Here is a 13,319-nt window from a genome sequence, read left to right on the forward strand (position 1 = left end):
ACAGACGGTACGTTCTCATCGTTTCTAGCTAACCTGGCTAACTGGTAGCCAATTGCTACCGCTCGCTGTGTTTGGTACTTAGTTAGCTGACTTGCTTTCTGGTAACCGTCAGCTAGACAAGCTATGGAAAATTTCTTGTGGCCCTTAGCTTTGTTTTGTTAACATCACGTGCCCTGCTTTACGTTTGGACACGTGTAAGACATGGTGATAATTGTAAGAATAACGTAAACTGTCCTTAAACACAGTGCATAATGCAGCTAACCGAGCTGTGAATCTGATGTCATTGAGAAGTTTAGTACGTTACACCGACTCGTGGTATTATCACTGCGTTTTTGTTTTTTGTTTACTCAAAATAGCTACCAAGAACTATACGATTGCAATACTTTCTGTTTAGCCCATTAAAGGCGTTGGACTTCCTTTAATCGACGTCAAGTACGAAGATAAAAATCGTGGTTTCAGAGTTTTCTCAGGTTTTGTCCGTCACAGAGAGAGTTTACTAAAATGTAAACCACAGATCTGTGTCAGAGATAAATTTTTAGGTGCTTAATGGTTCTCAACGATTGTAGAAGGCTTTAGATTTTGTATTGGCTTTAGTATTCGAGAGTCTCTTCAGAAGTTCGTTCGTTTTTAGTCACTCCAGGTAAACATAAATATGAAATGGTGCAGTGTATATGTACGACAATCGGCTCTTAGGCACTGACAGCTAAACATACTACTTTACGGAGGCTGTGAATTAGTAAGCGATTAAAGCACTTTTCAATAGTAGTAGCAGAAAGAGAAAATACCTGTCGTTAGGTAAACCTTGGTAGCATCAAACTAAATCTTATAAGTTGGTATGTTGGGCTCTCACCTATACAAGTAAAATAAAAACATTTTTGGCTCATTTACTTTCCCTAATCCTAAGCATTTCTTAATTTGCTATTCCAATTTACTTAATATGCCACTGTGAGCTATGATGTTGTAGTAAATGTATTCATTGTATGTACTAAAAATGTAATGTCCCACTTCCCCCAACTGTTATCCGTTTTGATAGTTAACATAACATAATTTGCTTAATGCATTGCACTTGCTCAGTCACTGCTGATTTGGACTGGTGACACTACACAAAAATTATGAGGGATTATTGAGAGAAACACATAGGAGCCATCCAAAACATATTTCACTCCACAGCATTATTTTGTTATGTTTTATGACACCTATGTGTGCTTTGAAATATATTCACGTTTGGAACAGCTTCATTGATTTAGTACAAAATGAAAAAAAGGTCATTTTTTTCTTTACTCTTCTGTTCCCCATTTCATCTGTTCAGCTCTGTGTTTGAGGGGAAAAAACAAACAGTGGTAATTACAAAACTTGTTACTGTGTAAATTTAAGTGTAATAAAATCTTTCTGCCAATTGGCTAAACTGTCTAAACTTGAAGATGGAAAGATGTTAAACCAAGAATTCTCAAAGTCAAACTGAAAAATCTGCAACTTGAAGTTGATGACAGTTGTTCAGATGCTAGGAGCTCACCCACTCATAGCATTACACAAAGCAAACAAACTATGGGGGAAACACAGTAGTCAAATCAGAAGAATTAGAGATAAAGTTGAACATGTACACCTTGAGAGTTGGATAATATCTCTAAATTAAAACAAAAAGAATTGTAACAGATGTTTCAAAGTGTTCCAAAAAAAAAAGTACATCTTCAAATTTCATAAGTACTTCTTGGTCTAGGATAGCTCTGATCACATTATTGATAGTGGAAGTTGCTCTGTTGAGAGGTGAATCATTTTTGTTTTATGACAGCTTCACTGCTTACTGTCGCCTACTGTTGGTATCATATTGTTGGCATACCTGCCAGATAAATGACTCCAAAGATAATCAAACTGTGAAAAGTAGAGCTTGTATCAAGAACTAGGTCCTTTAAATTGGATGCCCTTGTGGTTCTGGTTTGTGTGTGTTGTGTTAATCATTTAGCCCACGTTTTGCATTATCCATCTTATGTGGGATGCTTCTTTGATATAATTTGCAATTTTTCATCAATGATTTTCATTCATTGATTTATGCTTGTTTACTCCTTTGGTTACATCATTTTATGTTATATTTCATATATAAAGAAATATAAATATATATTTATATTTCTGCCTCTTCTATCTTTTCTGTTTTTGTTACATTAATTTTTAATCAGACATTTGAGTGGTGCATTTAGAGAATCACAAATTACTTATATAGTTAAATGAAAATTTAATATAATTTCATAATATACATAGAAAATTATTGTCTTTTCTTTGTCACTCATTGGTAAAGCTTTCTACTGGAAAGTCCTCCAGATGAGATCATTTTGTGGTTAATACTTTTATTGTGTTTAATGAGCACTAGAGTCTCCTCCCTGGAGTCATCAGTGTTTGGGTGTGAGAGGCCACCATGAACTTGGCGGCATGTTGCCTAGACCTGTGTGTTCTTCCAAAGAAAGGTCATTAGCCCAGCATGATGATCTGGACCTTTATTTTTTGTGTGTGTATGTCAGGACCCCGTGACCCCCACAACCCCCCCACCACCGCTCAATGGTAAACACAGCTGCAAGGTTAGGTGATAGTCTGGTTTGGTCAGTGCATTAGAGGGCTTCTATTACGACCTATATCTATGCAACTGATCTGATCCTGCATACATTTTTTTTAATGCTTTGAAGTAGTCTTGGGCGATATATTGAATATACTCGATGTATCTGGAGTTTTTCCATTTGCGATGGTTAAAATGGCTTTATCGTAATCATCGAGAATAAATTGCCATGGAAATATTAAGCCGAATGCATTTAATTTACTGTGAGTTTTGTTTCCTCCCACACGCCGCGATGTGTCATTAATTTCCCCCTCCCAACCGGAAAAATTTCTACCTGGCCCAATGCATTGAGCATGTGTGTTTATATACTACCAGATAGGGGGGAAAAAATGGCGACGGCCGGAGTTTCAGACGAGCAAGGAAATGAGACTTGCTGTCATTTGGATTTCACAAGGAGGGTGTCGAATAAAATGCGGTCATTTGCAAAACATGGCGTAACACTATTGCTAAGAATTTATTCCACCAGCTGAAAAGTCATCCTCTGCAAAATGAAGACTGTTTTAAACTCCGCATGTCAACGTCTCCCCACACACCAAAGAAAATAAGGTTAAATAAACCTGTTGTGATACCTGTGACTGTTCTTGGTGAGTCGTTTTTATAGTCACTGCTTTTACTTTTTTTTTTTATATGAGTACAAAAGAGCAACTTTTTAATTTAAATTGTTTTATTTTGTCTCATGAATTCTTGCTTGATGTAGGAATTCAAGAGACAGACTGTGACATTATAGTCATTTGTGAAAAAAAACATTGAATGGTCGATTTGAAGGAGTATATCCGTGCAATTTTAGGCACTATATGGTTGAGAATAACATTTGTTTTTGGAACATTGCTTCGGTCCGTATTGCAGGACTGTTTAGGACTTAAATATAACCTTTTTCTTTCTTTAAATAAATGTTTTTGCTAACATTAATACTTGAACAACCAGCAGCAGATTCATCCATAACAGCCGGTATTTTAAAATGTGTTTCACTTTCCAATAACAGGCCTTATAGATGGACATTAACTGCAATAATAGCATGAAAGACTGGTAACCACTTGGTGAGCATTGCAGTCATAATCGGTTCTTGTTAATCCCATAAAATACTGTCCAGTCACATGCTACACCTCATCACGCACAAAATGCAGGGATTCTCTACCACACCATCTACTTAAAGTGCCCTGCATGGTTTGGTAGATTCTTCACAACACTTGCAAACCACTATGCTCTTGTAGTAGCACTTTTCTGTCACCATATGACAGCGTCAAAAAAAAAGAAATGTGAAACATGCTATGTTGTGGACTAATCTTTTTTGCTTCTTTAGTTTGATTTTTAATTTAAATTTTTTTTTTTTTTTTTTACCTTCCTTCTCTTTGTAATGAACTCCATTTTCTTTCTCTTTCCTGTTCAGACAATTAGCTTTCTGCCTACACCTAGCATCATTGCTATCAGGCAGTGACCCGTCAATGTTTTGGAGTGCATGTAAGCATGAGTGCAATGGTTACATACCCATAATCCTTTGTTATGGCAAAGCTACGGAAACGGATAATTTTGGGGGACAGTAAATACTGCAATATCTATATTTTGAGTAGTGCTGCTACTCGTTCCTCTGGCACATTACTTTAACATATTGAGTAATCTATTACTCAGCAGGCCTGCTGTAGACATTTGTGTTTGCTAACTATGAGTGGCTGATTGCTATTCATGATAAATGAAAATGTAGTGAAGGAGGTTATTGAAGTCGGACTCATATTTAGATGCTCTACATATTCCTTTTTGATCTAAACATGCATGCAGTGCAGTCACAATTAACATGTAGGCCACCTCTTGCACTGCTGTGAAAGACAGATTTACTTGGTTTTAAAGGAGTCACTAATATCAGAGGTTTTTCTTGCACCTCTCTGGCATGGATTTTAAATTATTATTTTCACCCTGCACAGTATAATAGAACTATTTCCCTACTTCCACTATAATTTTGGATTCTTTTGTGTTGCATACTTGCAATTTACTCATTAATTTCTCTCCATTTCACACCCTCTTCCTGAGCTGTTAGCTCTCTCAGCTGAGCAGAAATGCCAGGATGCTTACCTCATCCTGCTCCCCTCCTTTTGAGGGAAGTCTGAGAGGTTTGGGGGGTGGGGGTGGGGGGAATAGGCAGGCAGCTGGAGACTGTACTGGCTTTGTTGGGGTTGGAAACTTTTCCCTTTCTTCTCCCTGTCTGCCTGCTAGCCTCTCTTTGTACATTAAACAATGCCTTCCCTGTTCACACTGCTGTTGTGATTGTTCTTTGCACTGTTTTAATTCTTTGTATTGCTTAGTCACAATCTGAACACAATCCATTGAGTTTTTGATGTTGTACACCTCATAAGTCTTCTTTTTCCTTCGTCTTTTTAGGTGGCGTATATTACATACAATCTTGCATATAATTTTCTGCTACATAGGAAGATAGTCAAATAATCATGCTGGCATGTTTTAAATGTCTTCTCTGTTCACATTAGTAAATTTAAATCTACCAGCTTAATACACACACCTCCAGACTTCAGCTTGCTCCACACTGTGGCGTAAAGGGTGGAACTCTGTTTGACTTTCATCCCACATCACTCAGTAGTGGTTCAGCTTGTCTGCCAGGATGTTGCTCGGTGTCTGTTCATGATGCAGTGGAACTCTTAGTTCTGCATTGACTGTCCCCAAGCCCATAGAAGCCCAGGAATGTGCATAGAGGCAACATTACACATGAGACCGGCAGGCCAGGAATGCAGCTGCAGTGAGACTGACTGACTACACTGGCTCAGCTGTGTGATGTCCGTTTCTTTCCTGTCATCACTGCTAGTTGACATAGCTATCTCTCAATATACCTGTTCATCCATTCATCTTTAAATCTTCTGTCTTCACTTGTCTGTTATGTATATTTCTGTCTCTTTGTTTATCTACAATTCTCAGTATACCGTGTGCCAATCAGTGAGTCCACATACTTTTTGTGTGTGGTTTTCCTTGCCCTCTCATATTAGTCCTTCACACCCTGCTTGTCAGTTATAAAAAAAAAACAAAACATCTCACTAGTTAACTTCAACAGGTAAAGTTTTTTACTTGGTAGAGAATCCCAGATGTGGAAAGATTAGCATTCTTCTGCAGTGCACTGTCCTTTCTGTTGCATCAAAAGAAGGTGCTTTAACCTCCATGGCCTCAATGCTTGAACATGAAGAGATTTGCCCTTCATAATTTTCCTTTCACTCATTCTGACTGAGCTTATGTTTAACCAAAATGTCAACATCGCAGGAGGAAAAAAGAAAACACATTGGGACCTTTCAAATATTTTGTCATTGTTTAGTTGTGTATGTATCTTGTGATGTTTGTTCTTTTCATATCAAGAATTCAATGTCACTCTTTTATGGCATAGGTTAGAGGTTACAAATATAAGCAAATGCCGCACCCGTCTTATAAATCTTAAATATGTGGAGTTTAGTCATTGAAGTATGTGCAAACAATTTGGAAATTCTTAAATCATATGGTACACGATGAGACGGTATGTCTGTGAAATAATGATGATTACATGGAACTGTCATCAAAGTCATGTCTGGAGATGGTTAAATCTCTCAAGCATGAAAGGAACTTTAACACAGTTTTTAGTGAACTTTGTAGGTACATTAAACAGTGCCTAGATATGTAATAGATTCTTGTTAATGCCTTTTGGGTGACTGTATCAGGATATTTTTGCACATACATGTAAGAGATTTTAAGTATATGGGAAAACATGAATTACTGCCACAGGAAATCTGTGCTGTTGTTGAGTTTATTGTACCCATGGTTCTCAGCATGTATTTAGTGTGAGGCGTACTCTCCCAGGCTGCAACAGGTCAGTTGAGGTCAGTACTGGATCTGGTCTCTCTCTCTCTCTCTCACTCTGGAATGCCAAATAAACTCAGTCACCAGAGAAATCTGTGGTACATCCACCAGCCCTCATCTTTCTATGTGCTGTCACTTTTTTTCTTTTTCTTTTTTTTTAATGTACTTAATCAGGGATGTCGACATTACATTAGCTAAAAGATTTTTCTAGTTAACTCACATTGCCTCTTACTGTGTTTTGTTACTAACTGGTGTAACAATAAAGTTAAATTTTAACAAACTAAATGATAATGATTGTAGCAACTAATGTTATAAGCAGAAACCAGCTCGGTTTATGCAACTGTTCATTCACTATGTTAGTGTCAACAAGATAATTTGTCTTTGTGAATGTTGTCTGAATGCTTCTGAGTCTTTAAAGTGGAACCAGTGCAGAAGTACCAACAGGAGGCAACTCTTGTTGTTGCTGAAAAAACAAAATTTGTTCTACAAAGGTCTATGGTGACAATGGCCCTTTGCACTGTAACTTCAACACTTTCTTGATGAGCTTCTAGTTTTAATAATCTTAATAATAGTTTTGTAGATTTTGGTCCTGAGTTTAACCCTAACCCTAACCCTATACCCTAACCCTGCATATGTCTGAGTGTGCTTATCTTGTGATCACAGTACATAAATGCAAATATGCAATGTCTTGGTTTTACAGTCAGAGCTTCCCTTGCTGGCCACGTCCAGATTCAGGACACCCAACATGTAAAGGCTCAGGTGTCCACTTTGTTTAGCATTTGTTTGTGGAAGATATTTTGTTTGCAAGTTAGGTTTTTATTTATAGATCACATAAAATGCATTTGTGATGAGCTTAAGACTAGATTCTCTCCATATCTTTTTTTCTGCATTTCATGGGGTGTGAATAACCTTTATTACAAATGTGTTTAAATATATTTTATAAATCTGTTTTACTGAAGTCTGAGAAAGGATCAAGGCTGCAGAACCTGTGGTGAAAACTAAGAACTGAGGAAAATTGACAAAAGGTATACAATGAGCTTGTGAAGATGTAAGAATCAGTTTTAATTTTTTTGCCTATTAGTTTTCATCAATTACCTGCGAAAACAAGATGACTAGATCCAATCAGAATTAAGTTGTGTAGTGAGGTGGGAGGAAGTGATCCAATCAGAAGTAATCTCCTTGTGTAGCAAGGTTAGATTTTCCCAATTTGAACTGCTGTCAACAAACAAGGTGGGAGGCTCCCTGGTTTTTGTTTCTTGTGTTCAGGGTCTGGCTGCGTGGCTGAGTTCAGCATACACTTAGGTTTAAAAATCACTCTGGGTTCTTAACTAGCTTAGTGTTAGCATGCTGTCTGTGTAGAGCCTTGCAAAGAGCTCAAGTTCTGTTAGCAGCATAATGCAGTTGTTTCTGTCCTGGATGCATTTTGCACTTTACCATTGCACATATCTCAACCATCCCATCCTTAATATAGATAAAAGTATTGTCCAAAAAGTCCACACTGTAGACTGCACCACTATTTTCTTCCAGCACACAAACTGAAATCAGGTGATTGTAGTGCAAGTGAAATCGATAAGCGGATTGGCAAGCAGACTAACAATTCCAAGGAACTGAACTACTGGGAACCGGTTCTCTACAAGTTCTTGATTCCCATACCTATCTATAATAGAAAAGGCCTGGACTAAGGATTACTCCATATTTTTCTGCATCAGTTCTTTCCTCCATTTCTCCTGGATTTCGCAGAAAAACATCCCACACACGGGTGTGTTTCATTGTATGGATGGAACACACACACTCACACACACACACCATGAAACATAAAATAGAGATTAAAGACCAACAACCAAACACACATCAACAACAATCTGAGAACAGAGGACAGATAACAGCAAATTGAGAAGTTGGTGAGCTTGAACTGATAGAGAATAGATGTCTGTTCTGAGCCTATGAGAATGCAAATGGTCCAAGTCATTACTGAGCCAGCTCGCTGCAGAAGTCGGTGTGATGCTGAATTCCACTGATGTGTGAACAGCACAGCCAGTATTCTGTGTGTTCACTGCTGGTGAGTGGGTGTCATATGTGCTTCGTCCTCCATGCTCTATCAGGCAACTCCCTCACCTAAACCACACAGAGTATTTTCAGTATTGCAAATACTTTCGAAACGGACCACGTGAGAGAGGAAATGGTGGAAAATAATCAGCTATTTTTTCTGATATTATCTGAAATTCATAGATGAAATTATAATAAATAGGCTTTTGCTTTATTTTTACTTTCTGTTTGTTTCTCTGGGGTGGAGAGAAGCCAGCTTGTTAATAAAAAAACAAACAAACAAAAAAAAAACCCCTCAGACTAAAAATACGCTGAAATGAAAGTGCATATAAATTTAGTTTGCACATAAATTAAAAAACAAAATGGCTCTCTTTTTGGGTGATTAGATTCATTGGTAGTGTGGACTGTGTTAATGTATTTACTGTATTTACCACACTATAAGGCGCGCGTAAAATCCTTAAATCTTCACAAAAATCGACAGTGCGCCTTATAATCTAGTGCGTCTTATGTATGAATTTTGGTTTGTGCTTACCTCGAACCAAATTTATGTGGTACACGATGCTCAAAAATCTGTCAAAAAATTTTTTTAGTGCCACTTTTTGGAGCATTACGGTTACCGAGCCTCGCGGAGCCTCGCGGAGTAATACGTACTGTGCTTCAACACAACATTACCGTGTTGTGTGTGTATAATAGGGCTGCCACAAACGATTATTTTGATAGTCGACTAGTCACCGATTATTTTTGCGATTAGTCGACTAATCAGATCATGCATCCATTGGATATACAACGTACAGCTTATTGCACCAGCATGCATCTGCTCTTCTATAACTATCATTAGCTTACAGCTTTAAGTGTTTAAGGTATGTGCTAACTAAAAATAAAGACAAGATGATAGCTTATTAAATTTTAATGAAATTTGCAGATTGTTTCGGTGAAGTTTAATTAACTTTAAATAAACTTCTCACCGGCTCTAGTGAGCCTTGAACCCCGGCTAGCTATCGAGTTGGTGGGTAACAGACGTCTCCGAAAACGTCGGAACGCTTTTGAAAATATGTGGTGTCTTGATAAACTGAGCAGATATTTGAGGTTTACACAGCTACATTCTCGCCTGAAAATATGTTAAACGTTTATTTTGTGACCCAGAAAGAATAAGAGTAATATTAAAACTAACTAGCGGCCGCCATTGTTGGAAACTGAGGGCCGCGCTATGAATTCTGGGACACAGCTTCTTCTTCTTCTTCGGGGTTTAACGGCAGCTGGCATCCTTCTTCATGCTGTGGGGGTGGCTGTGGCTCAGGTGGTAGAGCAGATCAGCTACTGATCGGAAGGTTGGTGGTTCGATCCTTGGCTTCCCCAGTCTGCATGCCAAATATCCTTGGGCAAGATACTAACCCCAAGTTGCCCTCCGATGCGTTCATCGGAGTATGAATGTGTGTGAATGTAGTTTAGTTTGCACTTGAGTTTAGCAGTGCTTGTATGAGTGGGTGTGAATGGGTGAATGAGGCATGTTGTATAGAGCGCTTTGAGTACTCCGGGAGAGTAGAAAAGCGCTATATAAGAATCAGTCCATTTACCATGCAGTGCTGCCATCTTCTGTTTCAGTCCGTTATTACACTCTTAAATCTACTACTACTACTACTTATTCCTGCGTCTTTTGGGATCTTACAAAGCTTCAAACGACGCATCGACTATTAAATTGGTCGTCGACGATTTTGATAGTCGACGTAATCTTGACTAGTCGACTAATCGTGGCAGCCCTAGTGTATAACGACTTCAAAATGGCACCCGCGAAGAGACAGGCTTAAGAAGCGGATTTTAACCTCCCAGCAATCAGTTATGCAGTAGAAAATGGAAATAGAACAGCTGCGAGACAATTCGGCATTAATGAGTCCATGGTGCGCAAGTGGAGGAAGCAAGAAGATGACCTAAAACAAGTAAAGATGACCAAAAGGAGTTTCCGAGGGAACAAGGCACGATGGCCGCAGTTAGAGGACAAAATTGAACAGTGGGTTATTGAACAGAGAACAGCAGGTAGAAGTGTCTCTACAGTCTCTATTCAACTCAAGGCAACAGCGGTAGCACGTGACATGCAGATTAACGACTTTCGAGGGGGACCTTCTTGGTGCTTCAGTTTTATGAAAAGGCATAATCTCTCAATCCGCACAAGAACTACTGTCTCACAGCAACTGCCAAACGATTACAAAGAAAAGTTGGCCATTTTCCGCACCTACTGCCAGAATAAGATCACTGAAAAGAAGATCCGGCCAGAACACATCACTAACATGGACGAGGTCCCCCTCACCTTTGACATCCCCGTGAACTGTACTGTCGAGAAAACAGGGACCAGTACGGTATCTATATGCACCACAGGGAACGAGAAGTCATCCTTCACTGTAGTTCTGGGCTGCCAAGCTAATGGCCAGAAACTACCACCCATGGTCATTTTCAAGAGGAAGACTTTGCCAAAAGAAAAGTTTCCAGCCGGTGTCATCGTCAAGGCTAACTCAAAGGGATGGATGGACGAGGAGAAGATGAGCGAGTGGCTGAGGGAAGTTTATGTCAAGAGACCGGATGGCTTTTTCCACAAATCTCCTTCTCTTTTGATCAACGACTCCATGCGCGCCCATCTCACCGAGGCTGTCAAAACCCAAGTGAAGCATACTAATTCGGAGCTTGCCGTCATTCCGGGTGGATTAACCAAAGAACTCCAACCACTAGATATTGGTGTCAACAGGTTGTTCAAAGTTAAATTACGAGCTGCGTGGGAGCATTGGATGACAGAAGGCGAACACACATTCACCAAGACAGGGAGGCAACGCCGAGCGAGTTACGCCACTATCTGCCAATGGATCGTGGATGCTTGGGCTAAGGTATCAGTCTCAAGTGTCGTCTGAGCTTTCACGAAGGCTGGAATAATCACTGAACAGCTAAGTAACAGCAACGAGACTGATTCAGATAATGATGAGAGGGATCCGGGCATGCTTGATGCCGAAATTGCCCAGCTGTTTAACTCAGACACTGAAGGTGAAGAGTTTGATGGATTTGTGGAAGTTGAATGAACTGAAAACGTAAGTGGTATTGTTCAATATTTGATGTTTTACAGCTTAACAATGTTAATAGTTACTGTGAATGAGTTGGTTAAAGTTTAACTCATCTGATTGTTTTAGTTTGCTGAATGTACTTTAAACGCTTTTTAATCCAGCGTGAGAGGGATCCGGGCATGCATGATGCCGAAATTGCGCAGCTGTTTACCGTAACTCAGACACGGAAGGTGAAGAATTTGATGGAATTGTGGAAGTTGAATGTACTGGAAAAAGTAAGTGTATTTTTCAATATTTAATGTGTTACAGCTTAACAGTGTTAAGAGTTACTGTGAATGAGCTTAATAAAGGTCGAGTTATCTGACTGTTTTGTTTGTCTTAATGCGCCTTATAATACGGTGCGCCTTATGTATGAAAACAGACCCAGTCTTCAACAGTGCGCCTTATAATCCGGTGCGCCTTATAGTGCGGAAAATACGGTAAACTGACACACAGAGAAACGCTTTAACTGCTGACCACAGTTTGGGGCCAAGAAGCTGAAATAGGTGTTTGATTTTGTGAGTGTCTTACCCAGGGTCTTGAGATGAGACTGCTGGGCAAGTCTAGCTACATCATCAGTCCTCTCATCACACACATGCACACACAGCTATCTGCTCAGCAGCGATAAGCCCAGTCATTCACTCCTTGGCTGATTTAGATGCGGTGGTACCTTTGTGACAGACACCAAGGTCAGGATAAAGCACCTGCCCTACATTTTCCTTTTCATGGGTGAATGAAAGTTATTAGCCTTTGTCATCCAGTGCACTTCACACTGTACCCTCATTTCTTTCTGCTTTCATTTCTGCTCACAATACAGTGCACCTACATGTAGCAGTAGTAGTATGGGAGTTTGTTGTTTGCAACATATTTTAGAGTCACTGCATATGTAACTGTTTTAACAGTCTTTCATCGGTCTTACAATGGTAGAAAGCAGGGTTGCAGCCAGCTGATGTTTAAGCTAAGAGCTGCTACAGTAGAACTGTGTTGCTATAATGCTAATTCCATATGTGTGACAGAATAGCAAATCTTGATATGAGACGTGGTGAAGTTGATCTGTGCCCCAGTGTGAAAAGAATGTTATGTGCACATATGTGACAGCAAATATGATTTAACTTTGTAAATAAATTGAAACCATATTTAAAAGCACTGAATGGTTTAGCCTACATTTTATTAATAGACAGAAATGTTTGGATATCAGCTAAAGAGGTAAAATGGTTCTAATTCCTAACATTTGTCTGGTTCTGTAATAACTTTCTAAACTCTTTAAGATTTTCATGCTCTTTCAGGTGTAAACACAGGAACAGTAGGCTAATTTACAGTTATCCCTTTTGTCTTTAAATAAATTCTGGTGGGAGGTCATCTTTTACCTCATTGGCTACTGGGCTTTTTATACATTAGTTGAAACACCGGAAAGTTTTACTTAATCTCCAGCATGAAGTGAAGCAATATACTTAGCATAACATATATATGTTTGTCATACCAAGTTGAGAGGAATGAAACAAATCTTCATCCAGTCCCATTTATTTCTGATGTGTCACTGCAGCCCTACACTTCCTCTTAAAAAAAAATACACAGCCAGTCCTGCCTGCCACATCAAGATTTCCTGTTTTCTGTCCTAACTCACAGCTAGAGGAGTCAGACTTGTGAAACAGGGAGAAGATAAAAAGAATGAAATTGTGGGGAGAATGAACGGCTTATGTTTGAGAGCAGCAAGATGTTGGTGCTGGTAGTGCCAGTGGGTTGGTTGCAGCTGTGCAGCTGTTGTGCGTAGT

This window comes from Pelmatolapia mariae, linkage group LG10_11 (assembly GCF_036321145.2).
Source record: "Pelmatolapia mariae isolate MD_Pm_ZW linkage group LG10_11, Pm_UMD_F_2, whole genome shotgun sequence".
NCBI classification, from domain to species: domain Eukaryota; kingdom Metazoa; phylum Chordata; class Actinopteri; order Cichliformes; family Cichlidae; genus Pelmatolapia; species Pelmatolapia mariae.